This window comes from Equus przewalskii, chromosome 2 (genome assembly GCF_037783145.1).
Source record: "Equus przewalskii isolate Varuska chromosome 2, EquPr2, whole genome shotgun sequence".
Classification (NCBI taxonomy): domain Eukaryota; kingdom Metazoa; phylum Chordata; class Mammalia; order Perissodactyla; family Equidae; genus Equus; species Equus przewalskii.
Window position 1 is genome coordinate 66,805,923 of NC_091832.1, and position 14,223 is coordinate 66,820,145.

Consider the following 14,223-nt stretch of genomic DNA (forward strand, 5'->3'; position numbering starts at 1 on the left):
TCTCTGAGGGAGACGCCATTCTTACTTGCGTTATAGGAAGGTATAAACTGAAGCTTAGGGAGATTAAATGACTTTCAAACAGTTAGGCTTTATGTAGCGTGCCCAGAGCCGGTGCTGTTAACCTCTGTGGAGACTACCTTGACCTCCCACTGTCGGAGACTTAATGGGACTTCCCAGGGATGCACAGCAAGACCTGCCTCCAGAGAGAGCCTAGAGCTGAAGTTTATTTTTAGATTTTTTCCCTTTGTCCCTTTCTCTGGTTTCCATATGCTCTTTTTTTTTTTTTCTATAAAAATCCTTTTCCTAGTTGGAAAATGGAAAACTGCTAGGAGTTAATTAAAACTGGAAATTGAGATATACAGAAGGAACCAACTGGAATCCTACAGAGCAGGGTTTCACTGAATGTTAATGGGTGTCCTCAAACAGAGTTCTCTGCTTGAACGAGTTTGGGAAACCCTGGGTTTAAAAACGTGAAGAACTTTCTTTACTATAGGATTTTTTTTTCTTCTTAATACTAGGAATCTATCTATCATCTGTCAATCATGTATCTATAATCTATGTGTATAATTTTTTCATTTATATTCATAAACGTTTTCCACACATATTACCTAGAACACCAATTTTGGAAATGCTTTTGTAAAGGCTATATGGTTCAGAATCACATTTTTTGAAGCCCTAAATTAATGGAGGATCTATGTCCATGCAAACTGCCTATCCTAGAAGATAACGCAGAGCAAACAAATACTATTTTAAAATTTCAAGTTAACAAGTGGTTCGTGAATATTCCAAACTGCCTTGTCTCAGAACGTGCTGCATCCAAAGGTAGCACACACGAAGTTTAAGGAACTTTGAACAGTAGTGTGGGACTTTATAAAACTTTCTCCAGGAAGTGATGGGGGATTCACAGTGCCTTCTACACGTTCCTAAGCTGCCTCCTCCATGTCTCCCCGCTTCCCAAAGTTCCACTTCCCAGGCTGCTGCTCAGCTCTTTGCTTTTCTACTGCCCATCGCCTTCTGCTGGCTGTCTTCTGTTACTTCCCTTCTCTCTTTGTCTAGGCTCCTTCAAGAGTTTCTGGGACTGAATGTCTCTCTTTTATAAAGATCAACTTCGCCTCTCGTTCTTTTTCCAAATTGCCTCTCTATTCTTCACTCCTGTCTCTAGCACAACAAACACCCCGTTCCGCAGAAAGAGGAGGAAAATTGCAAGTACTTTTGACCCTTCTCATATAAGGAAAATTTGAATTAAAATATACTAAGAAGTGTTGATGTATTGTGAATAAGGTCTGCTTATTTGTGTTTCTTCAAATCATTTAAAATTTAATATGCTGAGGGGCTGGCCCCGTGGCCGAGTGGTTAAGTTCGTGCTCTCCGCTGCAGGCGGCCCAGTGTTTCATTGGTTCGAATCCTGGGCGTGGACATAGCACTGCTCATCAGACCACGCTGAGGCAGCGTCCTACATGCCACAACTAGAAGGACCCACAACGAAGAATATACAACTATGTACCCGGGGGGGGGGGGGGGCTTTGGGGAGAAAGAGGAAAATAATAAAATCTTAAGAAAAAATTTAATATGCTGAATTTCATAGAAAGTAAGAACATCCATATTTTATCTACCAATCATTTTATGTACCATAGAGATAAAATGCCAATTATTATTGTAAGCACCATTGATTGTAAAAGGTCTTCCAATTTTAGAGATATTAAAATATGAGAAAAGTGCAATTAAAAACAATTAAATGTCATAGTATTTCTTTATGTATTCTATAAGTAGTTTATACATTTTTTAGACAACTGTATTTATACAAAAATTCCATAAGTGACTTTATTCTCTCTAGACCAGTTTTCCTCCAAATATGGACCATGGATTTTCCTCCAAATATAGACCATGGATCACCTGCAATAGAATCATCTGGGGTTGCTCATTAAAAATACAGATTTCTGGACCCCAGTATAGGTCTACTGAAACACAATCTTGTGGCAGGATCTGGGCAGCACTATTTTTTAAGCTTTTCAGATGATTCCTAATAAGCAGCCAGAGAAGGGAACTTCTCAAAAGGGTCCCCAACAAAACAGCAGTAGCATCACTTGAGTGCTTCTTAGAAATGCAGAATCTCAAACGCCCCGCCCCCACCCTAGACCCACTGAAGCAAAATCTGCATCTTAATAGATGCCCAGGTGATTCATAGGCACAATAAAGTTAGAGAAACATCATTCTATACCAGGGTTTCCCAGAGCGTGGTTTCTGGACCAGCAGTAGCAGCAGCACCTAGAAACTTGTTAGAAATGCAAATTCTTAGGCCTCAACCCAGACCTAGTCGGTCAGAAACTTAGGGAACTGGGTGGGGTGATGCCCAAGTTATCTGTGCTTAGATGCCCAAGCCTCCAGATGATTCCGATGCATGCTAAAGTGAGGGAACCGCTGCTGTAGCCGCACCTTTTCTTAAACACACCTAATGGCCGGTGCTCATCAGGTTAACTCCAGGCAAAGAGATTCACCTGGGGACAGATACCTGTTTTTCAGGTCACGGTGCTCAAGAGGCATTAACTAGAGTCTCAAGGGCTAAGTAAGCCTTTAATCCCACATGTTACAATAATAGCAGACATAATAATTAGGAAAAGACAAGTAATAAAATAGTGGTGAATATCGAGCTCTCATTTTTAAGTGCGTCAGAGAGTGCTAAATACATGCTAAGCCTGAAGAATTTTTCTAGCTTTAATCTTTTACTTTAGTATTTTTTTCCTGACTCTTCAGAGCATCTATTGACAAAGCCATCATATTCTGAGTTCTCTATAGTATCAAATAAGTTCTGCTTTCAGATGCTGCGAACCTCCAACTCAAATTCAGGGCAGAAAAGTGGGTACTGAATATTTCTTTTCCCCAATTATACAAGGGGGAGAGTTGATGACGTGAAGGTTTTGGGAATGATTCATAATTCAACTGATTATTGAGAGCCTACCACAAGTCAGATGATATTGGACGCTAAGAATTCAAGATAAAAAGGCGATTCCTTCCCGCAAGGAGCAGACAGTCTATCAGGGAGACAGAGTAGCAACTAAATCATTTTACTACAATATGATGTGTTGCATAATGGAGGCATGAGACGATAATTTATTATAACCACTGGCTTAACAGCAGTTTGAAGATGGATCTGGGAAGATAAGAATAACATGGAGAAAGATCAGGAAGAAGCCACTGTAAGAATTAAAGCAGGGGGCTGAGCAGTGGCAAAACATAGAAGAGACGTCCATATAAACATCCTATAAAACACACTTATTTACAGTTAGCTGTTGATCCATGGCACTTCCTAGGGATAAGAAGTGATTCAGGTGATTCAGGATAATTTTTTTAAAATCTCTGACTTTGGAAGGTTTTATAAAAGTCAGATTGTAAACTATCCAATAAATGTCTGATGCTTCTCAACATGCCGTTTTTATTATCTCCAGTGTTGTGTGACTATATTGTTTATGCCAGTATTATGCTTAATTAAGCACCATGACAATATCAATAAGAGTCAGAAAGCAAGATGTGGCACAGATCATCCAAAAATGCAGCTATCCTGGCAAGCTAAGGATAAACTTTGCAAAAAAGAGAGAGATTTTCCAGAAAGTGTTTTCCCTTCTACTAAAAGATCCAAAAGTAAGAGGTTATTTTCCAAGGATAAACAAGCACAGTGATCATGATTATGTTAGTAGTCCGAAGCCTTTAGAAACGTAGTGTCAGGGTTTATATTCCATACCAATGATGTTATGCTGCTTTAAGAACTTGAAGAAGGATACCCTTCTGCTTTCTTATTAGAAAATGAACAGACCTTAGGAAAGAGGGCCTCCTGTAAGCATGACTTTCTCTAGGGAGCCCTGCCTGACACTCCCCAGCCTTAGGTGGTTCCTCCACAACTTCCCACATTCTCTTAGAACTCTGTGCATCCCTCCATCATTGCACTCGTCCTTCTGAACTGTAGTTACTGATCTGTTGTCCTTTTTCCCAATAATAAAAGTCAGAGGGTATTTGGGTTATATTTACTTACATGACCATCCATCTCTTTAGCTATTCATTCATTCATACTGTATTTTAGGTGCTGTTTTAGGAACGGGGGATATAGTAATGGAAAAGACAGACAAACTTCCAGTATCTAAGGACCTAAAGGTCTAGTGAAGGATGACAGATAGTTAAATACATACACAGGGAAATAAATAAATAATTTCAGATAGTGATGAATGATGGACAGTTAACAAAATAAGGCAACAGCATGGGAAGAAATGGGGTGTGACAGGGATCCTTTACCCAGAGTGCTCACAGCAGGCCTTCCTGAGATGGTGACTTCTGAGCTGAGGCCTGTGACCATGAGCAGATACAGGCTTTCAAGAACCTTTCAGGAAGAAGGAACTGTAAATGCCGAGGCCCTGAGATTTCCTGTGTTGGGAAATCTTAAGAAATGGAAAGAAAGTCAATTTATCAGAGCATGGCTATAGTGGTGAGATGGGAAAAGAGTGGTGGATGAGGTTGGAGTGGTGGGGAGGGTCTAGAACATACCAGGCTTCACAGGTAGACCATACTAAGGAGAGTGGGTTCCGTTCTAAATACGATAAAAAGCCTCTGGTGGGTTATAAGCAGGCTAATATCATGCTCAGATTTCTATTTTTAAAAGACCGCTCTGACCACTACATGGAACACAAGAGGAGGGAGCTGCTGATGTCCAGGGAAGAGATGATGATGGCTTGGAACAGGGGTGAGCAGGGCAGTGTTCAGATTTGGAGGTTATGCCAATAGGCCTTCCTGATGAAGTGGGCTGTGAAGGAACCAGAGCCTGACTGAGGGGCTTTCATTAAGCAACTGGGCAGTGGTGGTGCCACTTACTGAGACTGCACGAGGAATAGATCGGGAAGTGGGATGTCAAATCAAGTGTTAGTTTTTGGGCATATCGAATTTGAGAGGTCTATTAGACATCTATATCTTCTGAAAGAGTTCAAGAAACCAGGGCAAATCAAACGGTGAAAAGTCCTCTTAAGGTTTTTCTATTATTATAGAAAAGTAGTTAAGATACTGGCCTTTGGAAGGAGATATGCCTGAGTCTGTCCTCCAGTTTTCCTATTTAAGTAACCATTCCATCTTAGATAATTACTTTCTTTGAGTCTTAGTTTTCATATCTGGCAAATATCCGCCTCATGGGATTGTTGTGAAGATTAAATTCAATTGTGTGTGTGAAATGATTAATAGAGTCATTGGATCAGAGTCAGTTTTCAACAATGATACCAAATCCTGATGATTGTAATGGTGGTGATGATGAACTGGTTGAATGGACAAATGCAGTGGGAGACTTCACTGCAAGTAGAGAGAGAGTCATGTCTACCACACTGAGAACTGCATCAAGGACAGGAAGTCTATTTTTTTCCGGAGGTAGGGCCTTTCCCCTCATGCTTTATGTTTCTGTTATTTCAGGACTTATTAAATAGGCCAAGCCTATCCCCCAAGTTACCGTGGTGTATGTATAATTTGTTCTTCCAATCATGCGTAAAATATTTTCTTTTGTATACAAGGGTTTTAAAAAATTTTAGTAAAATATTCATAACAAAAAATTTACCGTTTTAACCATATTTAAGTGTAAAGTTCAGTGGCATTAAGGATATTCACATTGTTGTACAACTGTTGCTACCATCCATCTCCAAAACTCATTTCATCTTCCAAAATTGAAACTCTGTAGCCATTTAGCAATAACTCCCCGAGCTCCCCTCCACCAACCCCAGCAACCACTGTTCCACTTTCTGCTTCTACGAATTGGCTACTCCAGGTACCTACAATATAAGTGGAATCATACAGTATTTGTCCTTTTGTGACTGGTTTATTTCACTTAGCTTAACATCTTCAAGGTTTGTCCATGTTGTAGCGTGTGTCAAAATTTCCTTCATTTTTATGACTGAATAATATTCCATTGTGTGTGTATACCACATTTTGTTTATCTATTCACTTGTCAATGGACACTTGGGTTTCTTTCACCTTTTGGTTGTTGTGAGTAATGTTCTTATGAACATGAGTGTACTGTATAGGAAGTTTTATACGGCAGTATAAATATTCAGTTACTTATTAATTCATTTACTCATTTTCCCCTTCCACTAATATTTCCCAAGTGCTTACTCAGGCTGGCACTGATAATACTTAAATATGAAAGTGTTATAACTTAGTTAGTTATTTGCCATATTTTCAAGAGGCCATAGAACTATTCAGAACATTAACTTCTCTCTTGGCTTAAAATCTGCAAAGGAAACTTCCAGACCCTTTGGTTTAGCAATCCACTCAGCAAGGAGTTTTTGAAGGTTGAATTTGTACATGGCATGAAATTTGCCTCAAAGAATATTGCATCCTGCCTCACAAAACTAGACTTCTAAAGAGTGCTAAAAATTGTCAATAAATAACAAGAAGAATTAAGAAAACTGAGTGGCATGTCTTCTATAATTTTCAAAATTCTGGGTCTGTGAAAAGTAAATTACATTTTAGGAGTCATCTGGAATTTAAACGAAGTCAAGGATTGTCATTAAAAGGTTTTCTTAGATGCACCTTAAAACCATGAATTGCTTGGTTATATAAATATTAACCTTTTGTTTATAGTAGCAAATCAACCACTGAAGTGAATGAATTTAATTGATAACTTGGAGATTGCATTTAAATTAAAAAAAAGTTCTCTTGGTTGTAGAATGGATCCAGTTATAATCTTCTCCTTGGAGTTTGCAGAATCCACACATAGAATAAACAGGCAAATTGGCTGCTAAGTGTTTAGAGCATGTGCTACAGAATAAATGAAGTAGAAGGAAAAGAGGCAGTGGTGGTAATAAATGGAAGAAAGGAGAAAGGAGAAATGAGAAATGAAGAGTAAAGAAGGCAGGGGTGGATAGAATGAAGTGCAAATTAAAGTCATGGCCCAAAAGGTTTTAAGATCTCTATGCTTCTTTCTTCAGATGAGAGCCCTGCCATTAGTTTAAAAGACGAGAGCCAAAGAAATAAACTCCAGAGAACAAAAATCAAGATTACAAACCCAAGTCAGGCATAAAGCCTAAATAAATGCTTTACAAGGCATACATTTATATTCACCTCTTTGTTATCCCTAGAATGTGATTTGAGAAGAAATGCAGATGGGGGAAAACGTTTCCATTTTTAGGTATGTTGGAAGGTAAGAACTGATCAATACTGAGGAATTAACCAAGTGTCAATCCAGGACAAAAATGAATGTGAGCAGCTGTGTTCCACCATCTGACCTCAGGACATTGGATCTTTAGTATTTCCATAATATGACTGTAAAAAATATGTCCCTCTAGCCTTATTTGCTTTCCTTAATGGATAATGCTTCTGGCTTGGATCTTTGTGTGGAAAAAGGATCTTTTGTCTCATAAAATGTTACAGATGCTGCTATGGTAACACACTTTAATTTTATTCCTATCTCAGAAGGTAAACATGGAAAAATGCAATTGGCAATTTAATCTAATATTTAGCATTAGCTTTAGGTCTACAGAACATTTTGGTTTTTGTTCTTAAGGAACATTGGCACTTTTGTTAACCTGCTGTACTCAATTAAGCAGAATCCTAAAACCCTGTCTAAAAGGTATTACTCTGCCAACTTAAAAATACCATGTGGCCAAGTTTCAAAACCCACAAGGGAAGGAAAGCACGCTGCTTCTATGACAAAATTCTTAGGTGGCCAGAATGAATGTGCATTTGTGGGAATTTTCTTCTAGGCTAAAAACAAAAACCAAACAGCTCAGCATTTACAAAGACAGTATCAATTTGGTTTGAAATAAAACCTATCAGCTAAACAGAGAGACGATAATTGAACATTTTTTTCTGTTAGTAAAGCCTGTGACATATTGCATTAAAACCTTTGGCATTAAAGCAAGTTGTTTACTTTGCACTCAGTAAATAACCAAGGAGAGGGAGGTTATTTGAATCTCCAATTCCCTGTTGAGTTATAACAACATACATTTACACAGGAGATAGAGGCTTCCATGCCTACCAGGGTCATAAACCAAGGCAAAAAGCACAAGATGGAAAATCACAGGAAATATGGTCAATATTGCATTGTATGGATTTAAATCCTCTGACATTTCCTTTAGAATTGCAAAGAGAAACTAGCCTCCCCACTGGGTCTTTTAAAAGCTCATCTCTGTAGTTACTCTCACTTCATAATTTTTGCTAATTTTTTTCTTCCGTAAAAGAAAGGCTTGGCAGCAGAAGAGTTAATAAAGGGTGTGGTCAGCTTACACAAAGTTTCAACCACAAAGCAGCGGGGGTCAAGTCTGATTTTGATTCAACATATGCCACACTAACGGGTTCCAGAGTACATTCTGCCAGCTGTTCTGTCTCAGAACAAGGTGCCTGGTTCATTCATTAAGTGATTAGAAAATATGCAGTCTGCTCAATTTTAGTTATTCTAAATCTTTCTAGAATAATAAAAATCATCATTATTGATTCCATACACTGACATTTAGAAATACCCATAATGAAAGTCCCAACACTACAGTCCTCTTTAAATACCACACCATGTACAAATTGCTAGTAATTAAACTGAAGTGCCTACCTAAGTTGTTCTTGAAGCGAACTTCAGCACTTTGTAATATTTTCCTTTCATAAAAGTCGTCAAGTATTTACAGTCTGTAGATGAGATCATACTCTTGAAACGGTAAAGATTAAATGAGAAGGGGAATGGGAGTGAAAGAGAGGTTGTTCACACCAACACTACTTGTATTGAAAGATTTGACAGCACTATCTCGGTTCTCATTGGTCACTTAGTGGCTGGAACAATATTTGCCCAGTTGCTATGTAGAGAGGGGTGGCTGCCAATTCACCTCACTAATAAGCCTGAACCTGGCCTTTGCAGATAAGAGTGGTTATTGTTTGAGTTAATGTGTTTGCTGATAAGATGCTCACCAATGAAGGTAAAAGAGGTATTTTGCTTTTGTAACAAACTATAGACCTGCCACAGACATTTCTCCGCCACTCTCTGAATTCTAACAGCTGTTACAAAAAGTAAACCAAGATATGATTTCTGTTTTTTTTTAAAAATTGGACACCCCCCCCCCTTTTAGGAATGCACATCTAAAAAGATTGCACTTGAATGTTTTCTTTAAAAGGACTCTATCCTGAAATATAGACGAATAACTCACCCACCTCAGCTCTGAGAACCGATTAAAATGTAAGAAAAGGATTTCATGATGCCTTTATATATATGTATAATATGAATATATAGACATGTATTAGATATATTTATTATTATTATTTTTAGTGGAGGTTTACATTAGGAAAATTTCCCCAAATTTCAAGTGGAGTCGTTTGGATTTAACAGGTATATATACACACACACACACCCCATCACCAAACTGTGTGTGAGCACACATAATGCACACATATGTATGCAAGTTTGAACATTACAGGACTAATGTAAAGCACATGCCAATTTAAGCAGGGTTTAAATAAATTCAAAGGCAGATGTTTTCCTTTTTGTATTTAGTGAAATAGCCTAGTATTTTTTCAACTCATACTGAGTGTGAGGGCATTTTTTGTGGGATTGTGTCAAGTGAAAACTGTTTAGACCCTGAATTTAACTTCATGTTAACAGAGGCATGTGAAAACAAGCCTATTAGCTATGCCTTTAACAAATAATTTTTAGTAACGATCTTAGTGTGTAAATACTAAGAGAAAAATGGAATAAAATATTTATCTGAACACGTAGGGTGCTTTTCAGTGTTCTGCTGTAGAATTTCTCAAGAAGATAATTAACTATGATGGAAATTATCTATGTACCTCTAATTTGCTCTTCATCACTAGTCAAGTAAAGCACAATGGAGTTTTTCCTATATATTTGCTTATTGGTTATTAATAAAAATAAAAACGAATAAACTAATGGATTCATAATCATAGATTAAGAAAATTTCTCATAGATCCATAAGAGAGCATGGTGCTTTAAATTCTTCACTAGAATATTCAAGAATTTCAACTTTCATCTTGAGTATTTTTAAAAATTAAAAAGTTTTTAGATAATTGAAAAGAACCTCAATGGGCAACCCAACAGGTGAAATTTCTGATATCTAAAAAAAATGATTTCTCAAAGTCAGATATATGAGTATCACGTGATGCTTCTAAAATTGGGCTATTTCTGAAAGGGAGCTGCAGGGACAACTCACTGGGCAAGCGAGGTAATGATGCTTATAGCTAGACAGTGCTGCAGAATGGGGTTCCAGTTGTTCTGCGTTGCCTCCCCAGTTAAGACAAGGTGTTTCCTGCAGGAATTTTGAAGGAACAGTCTGGTGAATCCCCGGCCTCAATGCATTTGCTGATCTCTGCTGAGCCTGGCTAATCCAAGCCATATGGAGACCATTCATTTTGTGCCCGTGAAACACACATACATAAATGGTCCCAATGTTTATAGCAATATGCGGATTTCTTTTGCTTAGCATTTTATTGCAATATTTGGTGAAAACTAAGGTTAGAAGAAAAGAATGAGATTTGTAACCCTCATGTCACCGTGGGAAGAAACATGCTAAGAAGAAATGTATTTATTAAACAGAACACATTTATATTTTCATGGACTTGTGAATCAATACAATTTCCAAAATATAAGTACTTAGAATTGGTAAATATAGGTGTCTCCGTATAAAAACGGGAAGAATTTTATTTTTGTAAGTTCTAAATCTAGAAAAGAGTGTAAGCTGAATTTGGTGCCTCAAAATATATCAGTTTTTAGTAACCGATACTCAAGCACTCCCAGAGAAAATTTTCTGTTGGATGATGGCCAAAGAGATTAGCTAAATGCTAAGAGGCCATATCCTTTCTCTGACATTATCTCTGATCTATTTCACACTATTATAATCAAAATACTCCCTTTGTGTCCAGAATTTGGTCACAGGACAGGTCAAAAGTTCTATGGGTATTTTAAGGAAGGAAAAAAAAGCACTATACAACAAAAAAAGCACTACTTCTGCAACAGACACCAGCATTGTTTTACTAGATTTAGAAGACAAAGTTTCCTCAAGGCTATAAAATTTCATGGAGCATAAAAAAATGTATAAAAAGGAAATCAGCTTTTCGATTATGACAACTTTTCCCTTCAATTCAAAACAGATTCTCTTCTCTGAGTTTTTCTCTTTTTTCAGTGAAGTAGGGTGACAGTGAAAAGGTAAAATACATTGTTTAATAACAAATTCGAAATGCTATGAAACAACCACATCTTGCATTTAGAAACGGTCTTTCAGAGCCTCAATCTGACTGTGTGCTTTCCTGTTGAGGTCCCTGTGGCTTTCCGTTGTCCTCCAGATGACAGTAGAGCTGGCCACCCTACCTCTCCAGTCTCAGTCTCCTCAAACCCCTCTCTGGAGCTCACCCTGCTTCAGTCAAGTTGGACTGATTTTGGATGAATGAATGCACGGCATTCTTTCTCACTCCACTTTCACACGTGGTTTTCTTGGCCTGAAACCTCTTCCTTGTTTTTCCTGACATCTCTAAGCCTTCTCCAGGTCTCAACTTGGGTGATGCGCTGTGAGTGACATAGCACTCAGGTTTTCCTTTTAGTAGCACACATCGTGTGCTTGCACACAAAGGACGGGAACTGGCTTTGAATGTCCCTTGCCATATCCTCAGAGTCTACTGCAATGTCTAGCCAGCATATAGTAAACGCTCAGTAAACATTTATTTAATGAACATGAGTTTGAACAAGAATAGATGCTTGTGTTGGTGGTATTGGTCAGGAAAAAAAGTGAAGGACTAACGTTTTCTCAAGGACAATATAATATTGGCTTTAGGAAAATATGTGGTTTCTTTTTGGAAGCAAAGATAATGAGGTGAGAGTGGTTCTGCTTTTGATCAATCTAGAGACCTATGAGTTAATTTTAATCTGGAGTGATTTTCTCTAAGAACAGGAAGATGCAGGCCTAAAGTTAATAATTACATAAAGCCCCTTGGCATCTTGAAGAGATTAATTTTGTACATGTAGTACATGTCATTATCCAGGCTGTTGTTTTCAGTTATTTCCATTCCTAGGTTCAGCCCCCAAACTTTGAATTCCTCCATGGATTTATGTCATTAGTCTCAGTTAGGAATTTTAATAGGCATTGTATATTCCCTCCTTGGCCAGAGATAATATCTTGTTGCGTCTATCCACAATTGTAGATGATTTCATCTTTTCTTATAAGCTCTTTAAGAGCAGTGTATTTCATTTGTATTTCTCTGTGTGCCTAACACAGTGTTATGCTATAGAAATTCCTCAGATCCTTGCTAAGTAAATGGACAAATAAATAAGTGAATAATAGGCAGTTAAATTTTTATAGAAATAATTGTAAAGAGATTGTTAAAACTCACAGTAGACTGAGAGGTTAGGTCCCCTCACTTGGGACACTGGTTATGTTGGAAACTACATGGCCTGACCTAATCTCAATTTAGTAAGAAACACTGGCTATACTAAGATTTGAACAAAAGACCGGGAAATGCTAATACAGGTATTTCAGCAAATGTTGAGTTAATTCCCTGTGAGTCACATTTGAATAGTGTGAACTATGGTAATATCATAGTAAAGGACAGCTAGGTTCAGAATGGACCTTTCATCCTCCCCCTCCTAGTGAAACCTAGACGAATTTCCTTTCATAATACTTTCAGAATTGCTTCACAATTCTTTTGCTTCCGCAGAACACGGACTGAAAATCAGCGCCTTGGGAAGGAGATGCTATGAGGAAGAATTGTCTAGTTCTTGGAAGATCTTAGTTTGTGATTCACATTACATTAGGCAAAACTTTAAAAATGTATTATATCTATAAATAGGGAACCCCACCACTTCCTTACATGCAGTTTAACTGAGTATGCAGAGTTTTTTTCTTGCTAAAACTTCACGCTTCAAAAATCTACATTCTTTCTAAAAAATACGTATATTAAAATTACTAACATAAAGAAAAGCTGAGGGGGAAATTAATGGTTTTACATGCAGTATTTTTGGGGGTTTCTCAATGTACTCGGTTGTACTGAGATTCGGCTTTAACCCCTGAGATGGGTGGTGAAAGGTATCTATCTGATATCATGATGCCTCAGATTATGATTTACATATTCTTAAAAGATAGAGACCCTCAAGGCTCTGTCTAGTTTCATTTCCTAGCAGATCGGATTCATGTGGTTCCACGGCTTCAAATGCCTACATATGCCATCTCTGAACCTTTAGTCTCCAGCTCCATCCTTTCCACTGAGCTCCGGATTCTCACGTCCAACTGCTTTGAGATGGCTAGGTGAAATAACTGATAGGTATCTCCAAGTTAACATGTCTGAAACAGAAATCTTGATTCTAACTCTCTTCCCAATCACCTGCTGGTGAAACCTGTCCATCCACCAGTTATTCCCATTTCAGTGAATAGATCCACTATCCGCTCAATTGTTCAGGTCCCAAACTATTTTTTATTCTTTCATCAGTCAGTTCCCACAACCAATCTTCCAGTTCTACCTCCAAAAATATGTTGTAAATTCTACTTTTTTTCACCATCTCCATGGCCACAACAAACCACTTCTATTTTCCTGTTGAACTCATCTCTCTCCGTTCACATACTCTCCTATAGTCCATTCCCCACACAGAGTGAGGAGCCACAGGCAACTTCTGAAAACACAACTCAGATCACTTTTCTCTCTTAGGATCATTTCAATGGCTTGCCATTGCCATTAAAATAAGAACCAACTTCTTTCCATGGCTTAGAGCCCCCCGCATGGTTGGGTTCTCCCCCTGCTCTAGTTGTACTGGCCTTTCTGCTCTTCAAACACGCCACTCTTCCTTCCCACCTCAGGACCTTTTTCTACTGGTTTCCTCTTCTGGTAAAACTTTCCTCTCTGCTGAACTGTTGTTCTTGGGGAGAGCCTCCCTGACCACATCATCTAAAGTAATCCTGCGTCCCTGGTTACTCTCCAGCCTGCATCTTTCTCTTCCTCAAGCACTTAACACCATTTCAAATTATATTATGTACTTATTTGTTTATTTTTTATTTTAGATTTTCTTATTTTTCCTTTTTCTCCCCAAAGCCCTCTGATACCTAGTTGTATATATATATATTTTTTAGTTGTGGGTCCTTCTAGTTGTGGCATGTGAGATGCCACCTCAGCATGGCCTGACGAGTAGTGCCATGTCCGCGCCCAGGATTCGAACCGCCAAAAACCTGGGCCGCTGAAACGGAGCGTGCGAACTTAACCACTGGGCCACGGGGCCAGCCCCATTATTTGTTT

At 38.2% G+C, this 14,223-nt stretch overlaps 1 protein-coding gene across 5 annotated transcripts in view; it reads right to left on the minus strand.

The window, feature by feature from the left end:
* Positions 1 to 14,223, minus strand: part of PALLD (palladin, cytoskeletal associated protein) — a 382,662-nt gene that overhangs the window by 308,610 nt on the left and 59,829 nt on the right. The window contains exon 1 of one of the 5 annotated variants that reach the window (XM_070611501.1): positions 8,561 to 8,672. The exons of the other annotated variants lie outside the window; for them this stretch is intronic. The gene's annotated coding sequence lies outside the window, so the exon portion shown is untranslated. Of the gene's footprint in view, positions 1 to 8,560; positions 8,673 to 14,223 lie in introns of those variants that run through there. 5 annotated transcript variants of the gene reach the window in all.